The 20,296-nt window shown below is 34.6% G+C and overlaps 2 long non-coding RNA genes across 2 annotated transcripts in view; one reads left to right on the top strand and one right to left on the bottom strand.

Moving 5' to 3' along the window:
• Nucleotides 1-20,296, bottom strand: part of LOC116298776 (uncharacterized) — a 231,119-nt gene that overhangs the window by 55,126 nt on the left and 155,697 nt on the right. The gene's annotated exons all lie outside the window — the stretch shown is intronic.
• Nucleotides 14,806-18,804, top strand: LOC148911140 (uncharacterized). The gene is made up of 3 exons (XR_016119643.1): nucleotides 14,806-15,074; nucleotides 17,327-17,398; nucleotides 18,307-18,804. It is a non-coding gene; the product is annotated as an uncharacterized LOC148911140 (long non-coding RNA).

Here is a 20,296-nt window from a genome sequence, read left to right as displayed (position 1 = left end):
TTAACTCAGTCGGGTTAAATGCTATGAAAACTTCTATATAGCAGGATATGGATATGATGGATATTATGGAACTGAATCCCGTTAATTCCATATATTCCAGTTAAAGAAAAATACTTTGAATATTATATTACAAATATTAGACATTTACAATATAACTAGATTATTACGCGCTCTCTGATTGGCCAAAAACCAACGAACTATTTCCCCATGGGCTGCACGCTCGCGCACGCTGACCTCGATCAACGGACTTGAGGAAATATAAAGAACTCTTAACAAGCTAGAGTGTACTCGGCTTCGGCTCGTGACACTCTAAACGCTTGTCAATCGTTCTTTATATTTTCTGTCGTGCGTCTATAACGTCATGGGCGCGCTACCTTCTGTTGTCTAATCGATAAATCTATGTATTAAGGAAGGATAGACTGAAACAGCTTAAAGCTTATTCTATATAGGAGGATATGATGGATATTATGGAACTGAATCCCGTTAATTCCATATATTCCAGTCATAGAAAAATACTTTGAATATTATATCCACACAAATGTAAGATATATCTATCTAATAAGGAAGGATAGACTAAGATCTTAAAGTTTGTTCTATAATATAGCAGGATATGGATATGATGGATATTTTGGAACTGAATCCGTTAATTCCATTTTATACATACTGAGACGAGTGTCAAATGCAGTGTGGCGCTTCAAAATAGATAAGCCTGCATGCTGTAATTTTCTTTGATGTTTCCATAATATGTGTTGATTAGTTTAGATTTTGTCTGAAAACAATTTTCTAAATCAATTTACTCACAACAGGCAGTAATGATATTAGCCTATAGTTATTTTGGTCATCCCTCTTACCTTCTTTCAAAATAGGATGCCTTTTGGCGTGTTTCTATCTATCTGGAAAGATACCAGTTGAAAGTGAAAGGTTACTTAGTATGAGTCAAAGAGGGGGCGATAACAGGTGCTGCATCTTTTAAAAGGCGAGATGAAATGTTATCTAGCCCCGTGGCCTTTCTAGTCGGTGATGAAAACTTCCACAGCTGATGTAGGAGTGAGGTAAAAGGTATGACTTGTTGGAATTAAGAAGTCATGCAGTGAAGAATGAAGAATGTATGCGAAAAGGAACAATCAATGTAAACAGGAACACAAATGAGGACCACTCGTTCCGATAATACCATTGAATATGAACAATGTTTAGTCTGTAGCTTAAAGGAAACTTTCTGTCCCTGTGTTCGACAAAACATAAACTTTTGTTCCGATTATAATGAAGTTTGATGTTCCTATTTGTACTAATGCATTCAGTACAAAATGAGCAAAGGGAACATAACAAAACTATGAGGAACAAAGAGTAGTAATTTGACGATCTTAAGTGACTTTGAACGTAATTTCAAGCAGCTATAAATAGCTCTTATTAACCGAGTGCGAGGTCCGTACCGTAAGTTATGGACCCAGTTTTTTCCACTGCCTTATGGTCCAAGCGAGTAACGCGCGGGCCATAAAAAAGTGGAAAAAACGAGGATCCATAACTTACGGTACGGACCGAGCAAACGAGGTAAATAAGATATTCATTATATGGCAAGGCATTGAGATCAAAAAGAGGCGAAGCAACAAAAAGTAAAGTTGACAGCGCATGTCGAACGAGAACTGCATTGGAAGGGCTTCCTGTACGTGCCAAAAGTCATGTAGTGTTTGAGTCGCTCAAAAGGCGAAGTTTTAAATTTACTTTGAAAGAATTTAGCTATAGTTTAAGGTTTTCTGAAATACTAGTTAACAAAAGTGAGGCTTTATTTTGTAAAACATATAAATGCAAAGCAAAAAAGGCATCAAAAAAAGACCTCAAGAACTCAACATGAGATTGAGAAGAAAACTGTCGTACTTCAAACTTCAAGATATTCACAACCAAGATGAAAAATACTACAGCCTTCCGCTTGTTATCCTGCCCTTTATTGAGAAAAAAACTCAAAAACTGTTTCCAGAAATGAATGAGAAGCTTTGGAAAATTACGGCTGGCTTAACATGGATAGTTTTCGTCAATTTTCAACGTTTTGACTGTTTGAAGCAGGCCGCCATATGCACGATGGCTGAAGTCATGAAGACGGCACACTTTCGACTCAATTAAAAAAGGTACTGCCAACTCTCCTGTCTAAAAATACATTCAAATTCAAGTGGGGATGAAATATTACTGAAATATGGAAATACTTCAAGAGCGGATGAGCCTAGAAAACTGCTTAAAACGTTTACGAAAGAAACTACTGGCTTCTTCACCCGATCGATTCAGATAAGTTCAAACTGGACGTTGTTAGCTCACTGAAATAACAAATTTACGTTAATTCTACTTGTAAACCTATCTTTATTTCATTTACTGAATTAGCCGCTGTTCACCACCCTTTAGTTCGTAGTTTGACATAGTTCTAGCTTTAGCATAGTTAGTTATTCTCTAGTTTTTTCTAGTCGTACAAAATCGCTCAACTAGTGCCGTGTAGAGCCTTGATCGAAAGAGTTTTGCTTGTATGAAAGAGTTGTCGCTTGTTTGATAAGTTTTACATTAAATGCCAGTGACTTTCAGTTATCTTTATAGAGATTACTTCATGGTTAGTGAGCGCGTACGGTTTTTATTCACGAGTTGTGAAGAATCAAACGAACGAGCGAGTCTTCGAGCGAGTGAGTTTGATTCTTCACAACGAGTGAATAAAAACCGTACAAGCGAACTAACCATGATGTAATTTATTTATTTTATAAGTACTGAGATATTACAAGAAAACCAATCAAAAAATAACCTAATGACTGATACACGAAAAATATAATACTTCCTTTTCCTTTCTGTTTGAGTTCTCGTTGCTTTGATTGCAAAGCTTTTCGTGTCTGTTCAAAGTCAGCGTCTTTGATGATGCTCACCCCATAATTTTTCTTCTTTAGATATCGTTCAAAACTAGCTATAAAAGCCCGTAGAGAGCTTGGTTCGCAGTTTTCGTTGGCTGTTTCTTTTGTGTACTTGTTAAATATTAAAGTGAAAACCAATCACAAAAACACCTTATAATGACTGATACACGAAAAATATAATACTTCCTTTTCCTTTCTGTTTGAGTTCTCATTGCTTTGATTGCAAAGCTTTTCGTGTCTGTGCAAAGTCAGCATATTTGATGATGCTCACCCCATAATTTTTCTTCTTTAGATGTCGTTCAAAACTAGCTATAAAAGCCCGTAGAGAGCGGCTCTAGAATTCTTGCCGGGAGAGTCTTAAAAAAGATTAATCGACAAAATAAGATGAAAACTCTGTCAAGTCAAAACATGGCCAAACAATAATTAACTCTCACTTAAATTGGTTGAATTCTTCGCAAAAAATAAAGTGTGAAAATAGAAAAGAAAGAAAATTGAAAAGGAAGAAAAGAGAAAAGAGAAAAGAGAAAAGAGAAAAGAGAAAAGAGAAAAGAGAAAAGAGAAAAGAGAAAAGAAAAAAAGAAAAGAGAAAAGAGAAAAGAAATATATAATTTATAATGTGATTTCGGATAATAATAATAATAATAATAATGATAATGACACGGACAATGACAATGACAATGACAATGACGATGACGAATGACGATGACGACGACGACGACGACGACGACGACGACGATGACGATGATGATGATGATGATGATGATGATGATGATGATATAAACAAATAAATTCATAATATTAATGAGAATGATAAAAGTTCCCTTTTTTTTCGTTGCTTTTGCCTCTCTCTTCTTTTCAAACTGTCCTAAAAAGATTGGGTGCATTATCACAATTAATGCCTGTAATATAGTGCAAGTTATATTGAATCTTCATTCTAGAATAAGTTAATATGGCTAGGCCGGAATGATAGCAAACCTAGAGACGTCATAGAGACATTTTTAGCCTTCCATAAACTACTTAAAGTCTTTAGTAAACACAATATAGGTTCGAATTCAAGTATCTCCTTCGTGGGAGGTTTTTAATCCCAATTAACGAACATTACTGCACTACCCTGTTATGGATTCATGCACTTTGCTATATATTTGCTTCCTTAGTTTATATTCTTTCATTCATAACTGGTTGGCTAAGAGCAATCAAGACCATTCTGGTTTATCCGGTCAAGATTAGTGCTGTATTGAGCTGAAAGTAGGTAAAGAATGATTTGCTTGGTATTCTTGCTGCTTTTATTTTGTCCATATATGCATTGAATGTATAAGAATAGATGAGGTACTGCTGCATGGAGATGAAACGAACGCTGCATGCCTTATATAATCGCTGATGAATGTACGTCGTAAATCCATTCTCTATTCTTTAGTTAGGAAGTGCAAAAATGTCTGTTTGTCCTACCGTTTGTGTCATTTCTATTTTCTTTGGAAGTGATGAGACTTGCAATGTCGTTATCACGAATAGGTGCTGTCCTATTCCTAAGTGACACCACATTGATCAATCACTGGTCAATGATTTTGAAATAAGCCATTTCGTTTTCTTAAAAAAAAACTATTGTTGCGATCATAGATATATGTTATGCTTAAGAAATATCATTGTCTGTGATTTTCAAAAATATCTTCTCAGCAGAATGATATCTAGACTAGTTATATTAACTTATTTCAAATATATTAAAACGAAATCTATTAAAACATTTTGTCAGCCCGAGATTTTTGAAATGGCCGATCAGCGACTAAAACAGAATTTTTGTGCTTGAATGCTTTCCGGCTAAAATATGGGAAAAAATCACATTATAACTCGACGTTTATGCGTCATGTTTCAATCTGAAGGAAACCTACGTTGCTCGGCTGTAAAGACATGACAACCGATTTGCAGCATACTGCCCGGTTTAATTTTCAGATTTCAGATCTCCTACCGATAACGTATTTTGAAAATGGCATATAACTTGGCGGTTATTTTCTGGTATTCTAATTGCTGCGAGGAGAAAGGTGAACAATGTAACGAAGATAATTCAAAATGCTTATATTCGCTGATCCTTTACGCTAGACATATATTCTTCGTTTTCATGTTGCGTCATATCGTGGCCATGTTGGTATCATTTAACAAAAGATTTCTCATTAGCATCCATTGTTAACGGCACCACAATGGCCGCCATGTTTTTGTCTTTTAACTCTCTTGGGAATTCTTGCAACCCATCAACGGACAACAACAAGGCTTCTTAGCAACCGGGTTTAGCGTGCATTGTCTTTTCCATTTCCATCAGCTGCCATGCACTGATCATCATCGAGTACCTCATTTAAGGAAGTTGGAAGAGTTTCCTTCGCATACTCTCACGATATTCACCTGAAAATTAATCATATGTCCATATTTGTTTTACAGCTATGGATTTGTTTATGGGTTTCTGTGTTGAAAAGTTTGCTGCAGTTTTCAATATTCTGCCAATTCGGTATTTGCGAACTGTCCACGAAGAATTTTGTCAGCTTATCGCTGCCGTCAATCAAACATAATCAGTCGGTACCTTTTATGTTCTTGACTGGTGGTAGTAAAAACCAATTTCACAACAAGCTGTTGAAATGTCGCAGTTCGCAAGAAAACCGCAGTGAATGATTCCTTCTCGCAGCAACTTCAACGAGACTGGAATAGGGTGGCGTCTGATGTGTGTGGGGAGTGAGAGAACTATTACACCTTTTGCTGTTCATTAACCGCAAAGGAATATTCATTCAAGCGAAAAAGCATTATCATTAGCGCGAAGAGGCACACAATAACGCGAACGGAGTTTCAAGAGCGCGATGGAACATTCATTAAGGAATTTAGCATAACATTGGACAATCATGAATATGTTTGTGCAGGTTCATTAGCGTTTTCGAAGTTTCATTAGCGCCTTTGTGCAATCAATAGACAAAACCACACATTCGATAACGGTTTTTGGACATTCATTAGCGCAATACATTATTACTTTACTTTTTACACGGGAATTGTAGGATTTTAGCTTTCTTTACATTTTTTACAACCCATGAATATAACCGTTCTTTACAAAGAAAACATGGCGTTAGGTATTGAAGAAAGAAGTGTATTTATCCTTGAATTGCTTCTCTATTCATACATCTGGGAAGATAGGTTTGCATGTGGTTGTACCACTGCATGCATTTTTGTTGCGTGATAACATTTATGTTTCTTGTAGTCGCTCTAAGAAGCAATCTTTTTCTTAGCTCTCCGAGTGGAATGCCTTGCCTTCTAGCTAAAATCCTACAATTCCCGTGTAAAAAGTAAAGTAATAATGTATTGCGCTAATGAATGTCCAAAAACCGTTATTGAATGTGTGGTTTTGTCCATTGATTGCACAAAGGCGCTAATGAAACTTCGAAAACGCTAATGAACCTGCACAAACATATTCATGATTGTCCAATGTTATGCTAAATTCCTTAATGAATGTTCCATCGCGCTCTTGAAACTCCGTTCGCGTTATTGTGTGCCTCTTCGCGCTAATGATAATGCTTTTTCGCTTGAATGAATATTCCTTTGCGGTTAATGAACAGCAAAAGGTGTATTATTATTATTATCAGCAGTAAACACGTTTGAATGCTAATTAGGTAAGCTAGATAGGGCGTAATTTCGTAACCTACCAGCATGACAGGATTAATAATATATACAATCACTTAAAACCAATTATTAATGTTCTTAAGATGCAGTTTAAATACTTGGAATGTTTGAAATGTCCTTAAGATGTGATTAATTTGAATGTTCTTGCAATGTTCACTGTGCAGCTTAATACCGCTTTCTGCATTCTGAGTAATACATCTTTGTATCTTGCTCCAAAGATATTCTTCATCTCAGGCTCCATCTCTTTAGACCATCCTCCAAGAGCGTCCAAAATGAGGTTCACTTGCAAGATCGTGTATCCTGGGTGTTGTTTTGTGAGCTCAAGTCTAAGTGCTCCATACTTCTTCGTCTTCTCTTTGTCTTTCTTTTCTCGGTTGTTAACCCACGGACAGCTCATTTCCACCATGAGTACTTTCTTGTTATTGTGGTCGATGAAACGCGCGTTATTATTATTATTATTATCATTATTATTATTATTATTATTATTATTATTATTATTATACATATATATTTTTAAACTTTAATTATTTTTTCATATTTTACAAATATGTTTTTATCGATAAATAAGTAATTTGTACATATATTTGTTATTTTATATTCCTAATCTCTTTATTAACGTTACTATAAATCTTATCATTATTATTATGTAGTGTTTAAAAAACGAGTAGGAGTGTTTTATCAGGTCTCTTTTAGACCTGATAAAACACGATCTACGAGTTTTTTGAACTGCTTCAAAAACTCATGAACAATTTATAAGATTTTGGTTCAACTGGAGCCACCATACACGTCACGAACATGGACTTTTATACATCGATAGCAGTTCGTATGTACCTGTCATGCGCAGTTGAGGTTTATACGTCACTACATGTCATCAGTCATTCCCAATAAAGACTCCCACATTTTAAAGACAGCATGCTAGTCTCAAGACAGGATTGCTAGTCAATTAGATTTCGTGGGTCGTCGGTGATCGTATGTGAGACAGACCTTGATGAGGCTCTATGTCTTCATCTAAATTTGGAGATGCCTTTATCTCTGATAAAGTATTAGTATTCTTTATATAAAGAATACTAGTGTAGAGTTCTTTATCGGATATAAAGGTCCATGCACGTGACGTGTGTGGTGTCTCCAATTGGACCAGATCGTCCTCTTTATATAAAGAATACTAATGAAGAGGTCTTTATCGGGTATAAAGGTCCATGCACGTGTCGTGTATGGTGCCTCCAATTGGACCAAAGGCTTATGAACTATTAATGAGTTTTTGAATAATGGTTAATGGAATTCTATTATATATATATATATATATAAATTTTTTAAAATTATATTATTATTATTTGTTGTTGTTATTGTTATTATTATTATTATCATTACTATTATTATTATCATTATTATTAGAAAATTTAGATTTTGACAAAAACCAACGTAAATATATAAGGAAAATCATGAACATTGCTATAAGCCTTTTCATAGTTTAAGAATCGATTCCACTGCGCATGCGATTTTATCCCGAATTTCTCACCTTCTTTTGTCTAAACCTTCTTTTGTTCTTAATTAAACAAAAGAAGGTGAGAAATTCGGGATAAAATCGCATGCGCAGTGGAATCGATTCTTAAACTATGAAAAGGCTTATTCGAACAACCTATTATATATTTTGCTGTAGAAACAAAGTCTGGGATGACCCTGACTTGATGAAGTTTTAACTGTTCGTTACAACTAAATGTGGGGGAAAAATGTGTAATTAATGTTTTAAGTATTTTTCATGTACTTATGTGTAAAAGATTCAAGTAGCTAATCGTAAATTGCCTATATATAGCGAGATTTACGATGGAATTTGGAAAACATGATAAAGTTTACATTAGTACTATTATTACACAGTGCCACACAACCAATCATGTTCCTTGAAATTAGAAATAAAAAGAACTATTTCTCGATTAATTTCTTTAAACTAAATAACATCATCACTTTGGGATTTGAAGTCCTGCATGACATATATATAAGCGACAAAGTTTTCGATCAAAAATCATCATCAGCTTCGGGATTTCGTACCAACTTAATCTAAAACTAGATCAAAATAAGTGCTCAAAAGGTGGCTTGATTAGCTTACTATTGAAATAAATGTGGTTTTACAAAAAGAATTTTACACTATCATCGTTGAAGTTAAAAGAGGTATTCCAGTATGCACTAAAGTATAAAGAGAAATTGGCTAGAATATGGAAATACTTAACAGATTAGAAACGTTTTCTAAAGAAATTGACAAAAGACCACGTTTTTTAACTGGATCAATTCAGATAAGTTCAAACATGATGTTACACTTTTATGTCACTCGGTTGCATTGGACATCATATATAAATACCTGTGGTTTATAGTTATTGAATTGTGTTATTATTATCATGTTATTGAGGCCGTCTTTCTTAAACCTTCTATTTTGGGTTGATCTTAATGTTCTTCTTAAAATTCGACATTGAATGTCCTAAAACCGTACCCTTTCTCTAAAGTATCCGTAGAATAACTCGTAATATATATATTTAGGCACTGCCTAAAAGCGGAGCTCCCGATACGGAAGTCACAGGGAGAACAATTTGAATGAAACTGAAAGGTAAAAATAAAATTGGGGAAAAAATCTTGATCAATTATTTTTTATTCGAGATGAAGATAATTTCTCCCATAATAAAAACCATGCAGTGAAATCGAATTGAAATGCACTACATTGTTTTTTGAAATTTACCTCGGATGTCTTTCATTGAATTCGAAAATCTGGAGATTTAGGACAAATTAAGACTAAAATAATGCAAAAGGCAATGCAAAATACAAAATGACTAATTTCTTTTTCAGTAAATTGGCGTTTGTAAATGTTTTTGAATATTTTTTAGCTTTTTAAAGTGAAAGTCTAGGTCTTTATACAATAACATCTCTCAACAACACAAATTTAAGCTCATTTTTATAATCATACTTGCTCGAACAGCTTAATAAACAGTTGATAGTTGGTTAAAAACAACCGAATTGTTAAAGATTTACAAACCTAAATAAAGGACGAATATTTGTTGTCGTATTATGCTCTCCGTGTTATATTTCCTCGAGCATTAAAATAAATTAAGCTTATCCATACAAAATAGAAAAAGTTTCTTTGATTTGTCGATTCGTCGAGAAAAATACTTATCAAAAAAACAAAAAACAAAAAACGATTGTTTGCTAAAGAACACACACCTGAATTCTTGAAGAACACTTCTTGATCTATCTTTGACTACATGAAAGTATTTTTTTGATTGTTTTTGGTCTATAACTTGTCCTAAAGCGATTTTTTCTGTGCACTTGAGAGCCGCATTTGTGAGTAGTTTTGCTTTGACATCAAGCGGGATTCCTATGTCGTGTACACGGACGGAAGTGACGTCAGCCAAGCCATAAAAATCAACTCGATGGTTTAGTATTATTTTTTCTTAAGTATGGAGCTCCGCTAATACATATTCTATGATAACTAAGGAATAGGACTAATATACACATTGACTCCTTTAAACTGTATATATATGTACATATATATAAATAGCTTGAATTTTTCAATTTTATTACCTCTTTTAAATTGCAAGTCAAGTGGTTTTAATATAGTTATGGTTTTTTATTTTTTAACTAGAATTTGTGTTGATTGATAGATCAAGGCAGAAAATTATCGTAATAAAAATATTTTGACCTTTTTATCCTTCATCTATCCGCCTTCAAACTCTGCAACATTTGAAAATCGAAGAACTGGATGGAACGTGACGTCACTAATGGAAACAACACTTTTCCTGTCATTTGCCTAGAGACACCCCCTCCTTCCTGGCTATAATAACTTATAGCTACAAGTAGCGAAATGCACCTGCTTTGAAAACCAACACATTAAATTTAACTTTAATTCAAAACCAGTTGGAGTTGACTAAAACATTTTCTCCTCTCGCCCCCATGGCCTATTGATAGCCCATTTGGTGGGAGGACTAATTGCAAATTAGTGGAACTGTTCGATCTTATAAATGTGACCAGTAGAAAAACGTGTAAAAATATTCGACTTGCTTTAAGAAGTTTCTAGATGAATATTACATTTCTTGTTGCATTTAGACCATTACACTTTTACTTTTTTTTTTTTTTTTTGGACTGAGAATTACTGTTCTTGAAATTAGAAGGTGCTAAAAGGCCCTTAAGGTTTTTAGTTCTTCTAAAAGCAGACGTTATATATTTCGAAGGAGGAAATCTCCTGGAGCAGTCTAGAATTAGAATTGACATGAGTATTGGATATACTGCTTAACCATTCAACCGGAACTCACAATAAAGCTAAGTACTGTCTCCAGTTCTTGACTATAATGGCCTATAGGCGATCCGATATTTCAAAGATAATTAGATCCATACTGCTCTATTGTTCCTTTTAAATCTATATTGGTTCTGGTGACAGTTTAAAGTTCGCTTTAGAAACCATGAGAAAAGTAATTGAAAGCAAGTAGCCCTTCATTATAATTACATCTAGCTAGACTATCATAAGAAGATTACATGACTTTTATCGGTTTTAGCTCTAAAATACAATAGACTTAACACGGAACGAAAGCTAAACGAGAAAAAAAAAACCTTTTTCATTTGCGTTGGCTAGCAGGCACATACGAGGACCATTTTCAAAAAGAGATAGGAATAGATGTTTTGAGATTTGGTAGACGTATACGATATAAACACTGGCTGGGAACTGTATAGAGCACAAGAGAAAGTTCAAATACGAGGTGTAGCTACGTTTATATGTAAAAGATAAACATTCTTATCCAAAGATTGTATTCTTTAACGTTATTCGTTAGAACAAAACAGTATGAAACATAAAGATATAAGAAGATAAAAAATGCATGACCGGTGTACTCAAACAATTAGTATTATTTTATAAGCCGGGTAAAAAACAAGCCGATTCAAGCATTTTCCTTAGCTAGTTTTAAATATAGTTATCGCACGTAAATTTATAGCCTCTAGTTTATATGAAAATCCTTTTGCATTAGATACCTAGTATTAGATTTACCCCTATTTATTCTATTTTCCTGTTTCATGATTTCAAGTTTTATTTTAAGTTACATTCTATATCGTTTTTTTCCCCATGAAATATATTTTATTATTTATATTAATTATCGAATTTAGCTTGTATACTTTGTAATTAGTTTTTTATAATTAGAAGACCAATTAAACATTATCTACGATGAATTGTATACCTTCGTTAAATAAAGTTATTATTATTTTATTATTATTATTATTATTATTATTGTTATTATTGTTATTATTGTTATTATTGTTATTATTGTTATTATTGTTATTATTGTTATTATTGTTATTATTGTTATTATTGTTATTATTATTATTATTATTATTATTATTATTATTATTATAACGAGTAGAACCCGAAGTACTATGAAAAGCAAGGGCCACTGGCCTTATACATTATTCTTTGTAAGTAAATAAAACAACAGAAAGATGCAGCAAATGGAACAAAAAGATTATAGAATTAGAAAAGTTGCTGAAGCCTGTTGTTAATAAAAAGCTACATTAGAATTAATGAGCTTTTATCATACAATAGACCTCCTCGGCTCGGGCGTTACGTTTTCCCATGATTCTATCCAAATTCATGTTCCTTCTCATGTGTAACCTAGCGCAACCGTTAGTGAATGAAACGTAGTCGGAAATAAATAAAATAAAATAAATTAACTTTGTTTATAGAGGATGACACTTGACAGTAATTATAACTAGTAAACTCCTGGTCCTCTTTTAATTAACGTCTCTAGTTAATTAGGGACGGGACCGCCATTAACGTGGTCATCCGAGCCACGTGAAGGTCTAACTGATTCATTGCAGATGTAATTACAAAGGCAGTACCTTCGATCTCCTCAGTTATTTTAATACCCTCTGCCGCGCAACAGACCGACGCTCTTACCAACTGAGCTAAACCGGGTGGCGGTAAATGAGAAAAAACTGCGCCTGAACGCGCCCAAACCGAGGTATTTTTCAAAACTCAAAGGACAGAGCAAAAAATTACGATATCAAAAATTGCAATTTTGTATGAAAACATTCTTTGGACGCATCTCTTGAACTCAAGCATAGCTTTCACATACGAAATTTACACTTTCCGATGAAATGATATCTTCGCAAGCTTTGGACTTATTCTCTTCTAACCTCACGGTTTTAATAGTTTAACGTGTTCCTTCAAGCTTTGGTCATTTTCTATCTTACTAGTTTAAGAATATTCGATAGAAGTTGATTAGAAAAGTAAATTCACCTTAGGTTTTGAGCAGTCCTGTCTTTTGTTAAGGCCATGGGGGCGTAATTGCAACGTAATAACGTAATGCTACCTAATTGCTTGGCCCAATAAGCCTCTTAAGACAAGAGCTTAGCAAGCTCAATTGAAGCTAAATTTACTAAGCTGATGGGGATTTGTCACTTTTTAAAATGCATAAAGTTGGAAATTAACCCTTGAGGCTGGCAAAAGATTGGACAAAATAATTGTTAATTTTTGATCGATCAATCTGTGTAGTTTGAACTCAAGGTGACTTCTTTTTACAGGGTTTGAATGTAGTTGAAAGTTTAGAAAATAATAACCTAAAAAAAGCTCGGATTTCATATGGTTAGAGTGTCCCGCACTGCAATATCATATGCATATTCAGCAATTAGCATCTGTTGAGCAATGCTGTCTTGAATATCTTTGTATTCACCGGCCCTTGTATTAAAGTGCCTATACCGCATAACTTAATATTTTCAGTATTGATTCTACATGAAGTTAATATTTGAGTGGTAAAAAAAAAAAAAAAAAAAAAAATCATAACATTTGAGTGATGGATCTTGAACATATCAAGGTTTACACTTCCAATATGTTAATGAGTGTGATGTCATTTTCATCAGCAGGTTAGTTCAGCAGCAGCATGACAGCTGACAGCTGAAAATTGACGTTTTTCAACTTATAATTTTCAAACATACTCCTAATCGTATGAAATCATCAAGAGAAAAATCAATAGCAAGGCCTTTCATCGCCTTAGACAAGCAATCAAAGGAAAGGCTTTAATTTCGCTTTTTCTTTTTCTATTATTCCTGTCTCCCAAGAAAAAGTGTAATGTGTGTGAAAAATGCAAAGTGGTTTCAAATCAGCTGGAAATTAGCGCATGCGCGTTAAAAGGTTGTCAGAGCCAAAGGGGATAGGAGATGTTGGTGCGTCCAACACGTACCGAAAGGAATAGACCCGTTTCGAATTCCAAATTACCGCTGTGTTTCTTGATTACAGACTCATTTGCACAGGGTTAGCCTCGAGTTTGTGCAGAATATTCACGTGTTCCAGTCAAGGTCCGTCGAGCTTCAAAGTGTTTGTATTGTTGAAGTTGTGCATTCTTTACTTTACCGTTGGTATTTGTGAATATTTAAACACTGATACAAGGCTAACCCTGTGCAAATGAGTCTGTGATCAAGGAACACAGCGGTAACTTGGAATTCGAAACTGGTGTATTACGGGCATACCGCTAAACACATAATTGAGGTGTTTAAGATAGTTTCATTCACTGCAACTGAGTTAAATTGGATATCTCAACACGTTGACTAGATTAATAACAAGATTTGTAAGTAATACCAGCTATTCTTGAATCTGATAATGACCATCTGTTTTTGCTTATTGCATGCCTTTGGTTCCGACTGACCCTTTTGAAACAGGTATGTATACGCAAACAAATTGTACATCAGAAGTAAACATGGATATTACTGAACTGTTTCTTTGTAATATTATCAAGAAGTTTTAAAAAACGCATGGTCTAGAACTTAATGTTGTTTAGAGCAAGTATTTGCAAATTGCCCGCTGGGCATTTCAGAAGAGCACGAACCTTTACTTCCAGGTTTAGGGGAACTGTCAGTTTATTGAGTGTTTAGTAAATTTAGTTTAAATCAAGAAAGACGCCTATAATCATGATAATATGAGAAAGTTGTGTTTGCTCATCTTTCTATATTTACTGAATATTCAGAGTTAATTCATTCAGTATTGAAAAGGCAACGAATCAATTTAGTGTCACTTCATGGATAATTGATAAGTTGAAGGTATACAATAATAAAATAGCGTTTATCTACACATTATCGCTTTTATAAATAAAACTACGAAAATGAAAGATATAGATATTAATGCTAACCAAAAGTTATGATTCAAATATTACTTATTCAGTCATATCACCATTAACTGAAAATACTGTACTTGGAAAAAAACTTTGACGGAATCTTTCCGTTCGATATTTGAACAAGGTACGAGTATTAGTCGAGTTCCTAGTATCATATCTAATGATCTAAATTAAGGCAGATGCTTCGAGAAAAGCCCCCTTCACAAATACTCTTGATGGTTTTCAAACAGAGTTCATTACGTCGGATCTTTAGGGAGTCTTTGTAGGACTATCCTGGTGAGATGTTTCTAAGAGCTCGATTTTGGAGGCGTTCCTAGCAGGTGCACAGCGTGATGCCACACCTCAGCCCGTCAGTAATAATCCAACAAGGAACGAATAAAAGCAAATTAGAGAACCAGTAGATCTTCAGCAGGAAATCCACCACGGCGTAAGACACGGATAATGTGGAGATGTTTAGGCTCAAGTCAAACGTCGAACTTCACATGAATCGAACCTAATAAAAACAATGGATAACAAGGCGTTTTTTTTTTTTTTTTTTGATGTGATAAGGTTCGGCTTATGATAGTTCGATGTTTGACCTGAGCCTTACATTTTTGAGGCTTGTGATAAATCCCGAAAAGTGAGCGAATAGTGGCGAATAGTAGCGAATAGTGGCGAATAGTGGCGAATAGTAGCGAATAGTGGCGAATAGTAGCGAATAGTGGCGAATAGTGGCGAATAGTGGCGAATAGTGGCGAATAGTGGCGAATAGTGGCGAATAGTGGCGAATAGTGGCGAATAGTAGCGAATTGAGTGGCGAATAGTGGCGAATAGTGGCGAATAGTGGCGAATAGTGGCGAATAGTGGCGAATAGTGGCGAATAGTGGCGAATAGTGGCGAATAGTGGCGAATAGTGGCGAATAGTGGCGAATAGTAGCGAATTGAGTGGCGAATAGTGGCGAATAGTAGCGAATAGTAGCGAATAGTGGCGAATAGTGGCGAATAGTGGCGAATAGTGGCGAATAGTGGCGAATAGTGGCGAATAGTAGCGAATAGTGTCAAATAGTAGCGAATAGTGTCGAGTAGTAAAAGATAAATGTCCAATGTATTTAGGCATTTCAATGTACCCCCATATTTCACCCGATAGCTAAATTCAAAACTCCTCTGAATCGGGCCAAATCGACTACTGAAATATGAGTAAAACCAAATACCAAACTTTACGTAAAACAGTTGAAAACATAAAATAATCATTATATAAATAAATTAAATATTAGTGGTAAATGTTACGTGCCAAATTTATACAAGTAATGTTTTTCTAGGCTCTCTTCACGTACCGTCAACGTCACGTTTCATCCGTTATCTTCGACTTTTCTTACCGAGGTGTCATCAATTTAAATGTTATGTCAGTATCCATGCACAAGTTAAATGTTCATGTAGCAATCCAGGTATAGTTTACCAAGTATTTTATTTGAGAAGAAGGCAATCAGTCGACTGGGGCGGCAATTATTTCAGACTCATTGGTTACTTTACTCATCCAAGCATTATCTATAGTAAGTCCCATTCCACAATATCAAGCAAACAAGCAACTCCTTTCAAAATTGTTCAGCGTTTGGCAAATTCAAGCTGTCAAAATTTTACATGTTTGCGTTTCTAGTCAATCAGATCAGGCAGTTCGGCCATGATCTAAAATAAACACAATAAAGAGAAAACCCTACCCTGGTCCCAGAGGCGCTTTCATGTGCTTTTATAAATAAGGAAATATTTTTGCGATCCGAAAAAATATATATTTTTGTTATATTTTGTTCGCAAAGAAACTTGCTACGCTTGCACTCTAGCGCCTCTGAGGCCATGGTAGGAAAACCATCATTGATCTGCACTTTTTTAGCTGGTAATATAATATTTTTCAGCCCCAGCAAAGCAAAAGAAAGGGAAAATACTACAAATTTGTCCATTTTCCAACTATACCGGCTAGGAAGACTAAAACTAAATGTTTGTGATTTTAAAAGCAAGATTATATATTGCTTTGTACTTGCTCTTTCATCGGTCTAGGCAGTTTTGTTAAGATGTGAAGGTTGTGCTTGAAATTTTCCTCTAGTTAACTCTGTGTCGTGAATATAAGTTATAGAATTAAATCCCCTTTATTTTAATCTGAAAAATTACAGATTCTACGGAAGTAGTGGTAAATAGAGAACCAGAATTTGAATTTAGCTATTGCGCAAGCTGTGGAATATAGGCCCCATTTGGTTTGCCAAAATACTCATCGTACATTTAATATTTTACTATTCGCCACACTTCGCCACACTTCGCCACCATTCGTTACTATTCGCCACTATTCGCTACTATTCGCCACTATTCGCACTACTTTTCGGGTTTTATCACTAGTGGAAATAGTAACTTTACTAAAAGTGCATATCTTGATCATACAATGCCGGGAAACAGAAGCTTTAGAAGCCATTTCTATATCTAAAATTCGAGTCCGCAGTGTTGTATCGGGTATATAGATAAAAGCTGGAGGCCACACAACACGGCCTTCTCATTTTATAAATAATAATGAGTAATAATCTCATGGCACATCAGTCATCATCTATATATGACGCAGAGTACTGCTAAGTGATTCAGTTTAGTAAGGATTCATAGACTGAAACGTTATTCCTTGAAGAAGTAAATATGAATCCACTAATAGAAATTGTTTATCCACAGGGATTCAGATTATTTATTAAGGCATTACACCTGCGATTCAATTAACTACTGTGATCTTCGCGAGAAATTCAGGTAAGAGAATAACCTTTTTTCTCTTTTCTCTTTTCTCTTTTCTCTTTTCTCTTTTCTCTTTTCTCTTTTCTCTTTTCTCTTTTCTCTTTTTCTTTACTCTTTTGTCACTTTCCTAGATTTTAAAAAAGCTTTTGACATAGTAAATCACTCTATACTTCTCCAAAAATTATACTATTATGGGATTGCAGAAGAGTCGATAAAGTGGTTCAAATCTTACCTCACAGATCGTAGTCAGAGATGCTACATAAACCATACCTTATCTAGCTCTAGAACACTCGATTGCGGCATCCCTCAAGGCTCAATCCTTGGGCCATTATTATTTATTATTTACATAAACGATCTGCCAAATAGTGTCAAATTTTCAAATGCTAGAATGTATGCTGATGACACAAGTCTCACCACTTGTGGCACATCACAAAAGACTCTATTTGACGAGGTGAACGCTGATATTTCCAATATTCATAACTGGTTGAAAGCTAACAAACTTAGCTTAAATTCAGCTAAAACAGAGCACATGTTTATTGCTTCTGACGATAAATTGAAAAAAATTACCTCCGAACCACACATATATTTAAATAGCAAACCAATTACTAGAGTCTCTACAGCAAAAACTCTGGGTGTTGTGATTGACGAACGGGTGTCTTGGGCTGCTCATATTGATTACATTTGTAAAAAAATATCTTCTGGATTGAGTGGCATAAGACGAGTCCGCGATTACATCCCCTTGGAGACAGCTATTACCATATATGAGGCTCTCGTTTTACCTTGGTTTGACTATTGTGACGTGGCATGAGATAATTTACCAGTAACGTCTGCTGAAAGATTGCAAAAAATGCAAAATAGAGCTGCAAGAATAATAACAAAAAGCAGCTACGATGTCAGATCTAGTGATATTTTAACTTCTTTAGGCTGGAAAAGCTTACAAAGAAGAAGAAAGGAGCATAAAGCAATAATGATGTTTAAGACTTTAAATGCACTTGCACCAAAATCTGTAAGGGAACTCTTTTATTTTCAAGAAAATACCTACGATCTTCGTGGTAGAGAGAAGTGCTTAAAGTTACCGAAACCCAGCACTGAGTTTTTTAAAAAGAGCTCTCTCTTATGACGGTGCAAAAGTGTGGAACTCGTTACCCCAAAGTGTCAGACTGTCCAATAATTTAAAATCTTTTAAGAGGAATCTTTCGTCTGTTGGTCCTTAACACTTTAATTACTATAATATTTTTGGGGGGTAGATGAGAATTTATTTCATAATTCTGTCTATATATTCTTAACGTTATTATTAATTTTTTATATATATTACCTATGAACTCGGTTTTCATGAAAACCAATTTGTACATTGATGAAATTTCCCGAGATTAAATAAAAGACATCTCTCTCTCTCTCTCTCTCTTTTCTCTTTTCTCTTTTCTCTTTTCTCTTTTCTCTTTTCTCTTTTCTCTTTTCTCTTTTCTCTTTTCTCTTTCCCTCTCTCTCTCTCCCTCTCTCCCTCTCTCCCTCTCTCCCTCTCTCTCTCTTCTGTACCGTTGCCTACTCTAAATGATTTATCTTAGCGAATCCGTGCACGGAAAACTTATCTGAAGCTTGTTAATTGTTATAAGTCTTTGAAACGCTCAGGTACGTGTTAGTTATCATACATTTAGAATATTTAAAGTCAACTAAGAGTTGTTTGTATCGAAGGAATCTATTAAGTTTCGTTGTATCGAGCACAAATTGTAGTTCATGAAGAGTTGGCAGGCCTAAAACGGATAGTTTTGTTTGCTGTATAAGCTTAATTTTATTTCTTGCTGGATCACTTGTTCATCATTCATATATCAATAATGATGCTGGTCTTGTCGTTTGATTCAATTGATATCACGGCGAGAGCCCGATTTAGATAAAATTGATAAGTAAAAAGAAAATCGGAAAAAAATCGATTTTAGTTAATGTTTCTTATTGGAGGACACAAGATAGTAATATACTCAATACACACAAGTGAAAAAAATCAATTAACTGAGTACAAAACATAATATACACTCCAAAACACTTTCAACCACCGGTTTCACAGTCATTTAAACCACGAACTCTCGAAAATAGTTGATCAAGACGGTACCTATGATGGGGGATTCAACTTCATTAAAAAAACTCTTTTTGCTTTTACTCGACGTAGATTATTTTTCTACAAAAAAATTCGTGTAGGGAAATAAGAGCTTGCTAAAGACCCCCAGAGAGACCACTTTAATAAAAGTGAAAGGTGATAATAAAATCAGAAAAAGATCGATTTTAATTATTAAATATTCTAAATTGGAAATTAAGATAGCGCGTCTTCTATTACGAACGAGTAAAAAAAAATATTCAAAATAATAAGCGAAGTACGATAATTTTTTTTTGGAGGGGGTCTTTTTCCCCTTTGTTTCAATGCAGGTTTTTTTTTTTTTTTTTTGTTTTTTTTTGTACAAACCAGGAAAGAGAGGACGTACATTAATGGCTGGAACAGTGTTGTTTTCCATCGTTCCGTCACGTGTCCCTCTTTCTGATTTTCCAAAAATCATGCTTAAGGTTTTTAAATTTTAACAAAATTTTAAACCAAAATTCACAATCTGTCGTTTCGGTAATCCTAAATTACATTGGTAAAGAAAGAAATAATGATACGATTGAAAAAAAAAAGGGTGATAAGAGGCGAAGAGGCGACAGGTGGGCAGAAACCGAAAGCCGCTACCTTCAACCTTCACGATTTTTTATTTATTTATTTACTGAGTTTAAGACCTCCAATTTGTGTCACTGCATTTGTGTCAACGCCTTGGCTCGAACCTTGTAACAAATTTTGTCGAATTAAATTAAAGTCCTCTACTTTTGTATCCCGGACGAAAAAGTCAGTTTTTCCTGCTGATCAAATATCCCACTCTCCCGAAGTCACACACA

The sequence above is a fragment of the Actinia tenebrosa genome, unplaced genomic scaffold (assembly GCF_029948245.1).
Source record: "Actinia tenebrosa isolate PJP-AT-01 unplaced genomic scaffold, QUT_ActTen_1.0 PGA_scaffold14__42_contigs__length_11649687, whole genome shotgun sequence".
Lineage (NCBI taxonomy): Eukaryota > Metazoa > Cnidaria > Anthozoa > Actiniaria > Actiniidae > Actinia > Actinia tenebrosa.
This window is presented reverse-complemented; position numbering and strand designations above follow the sequence as displayed.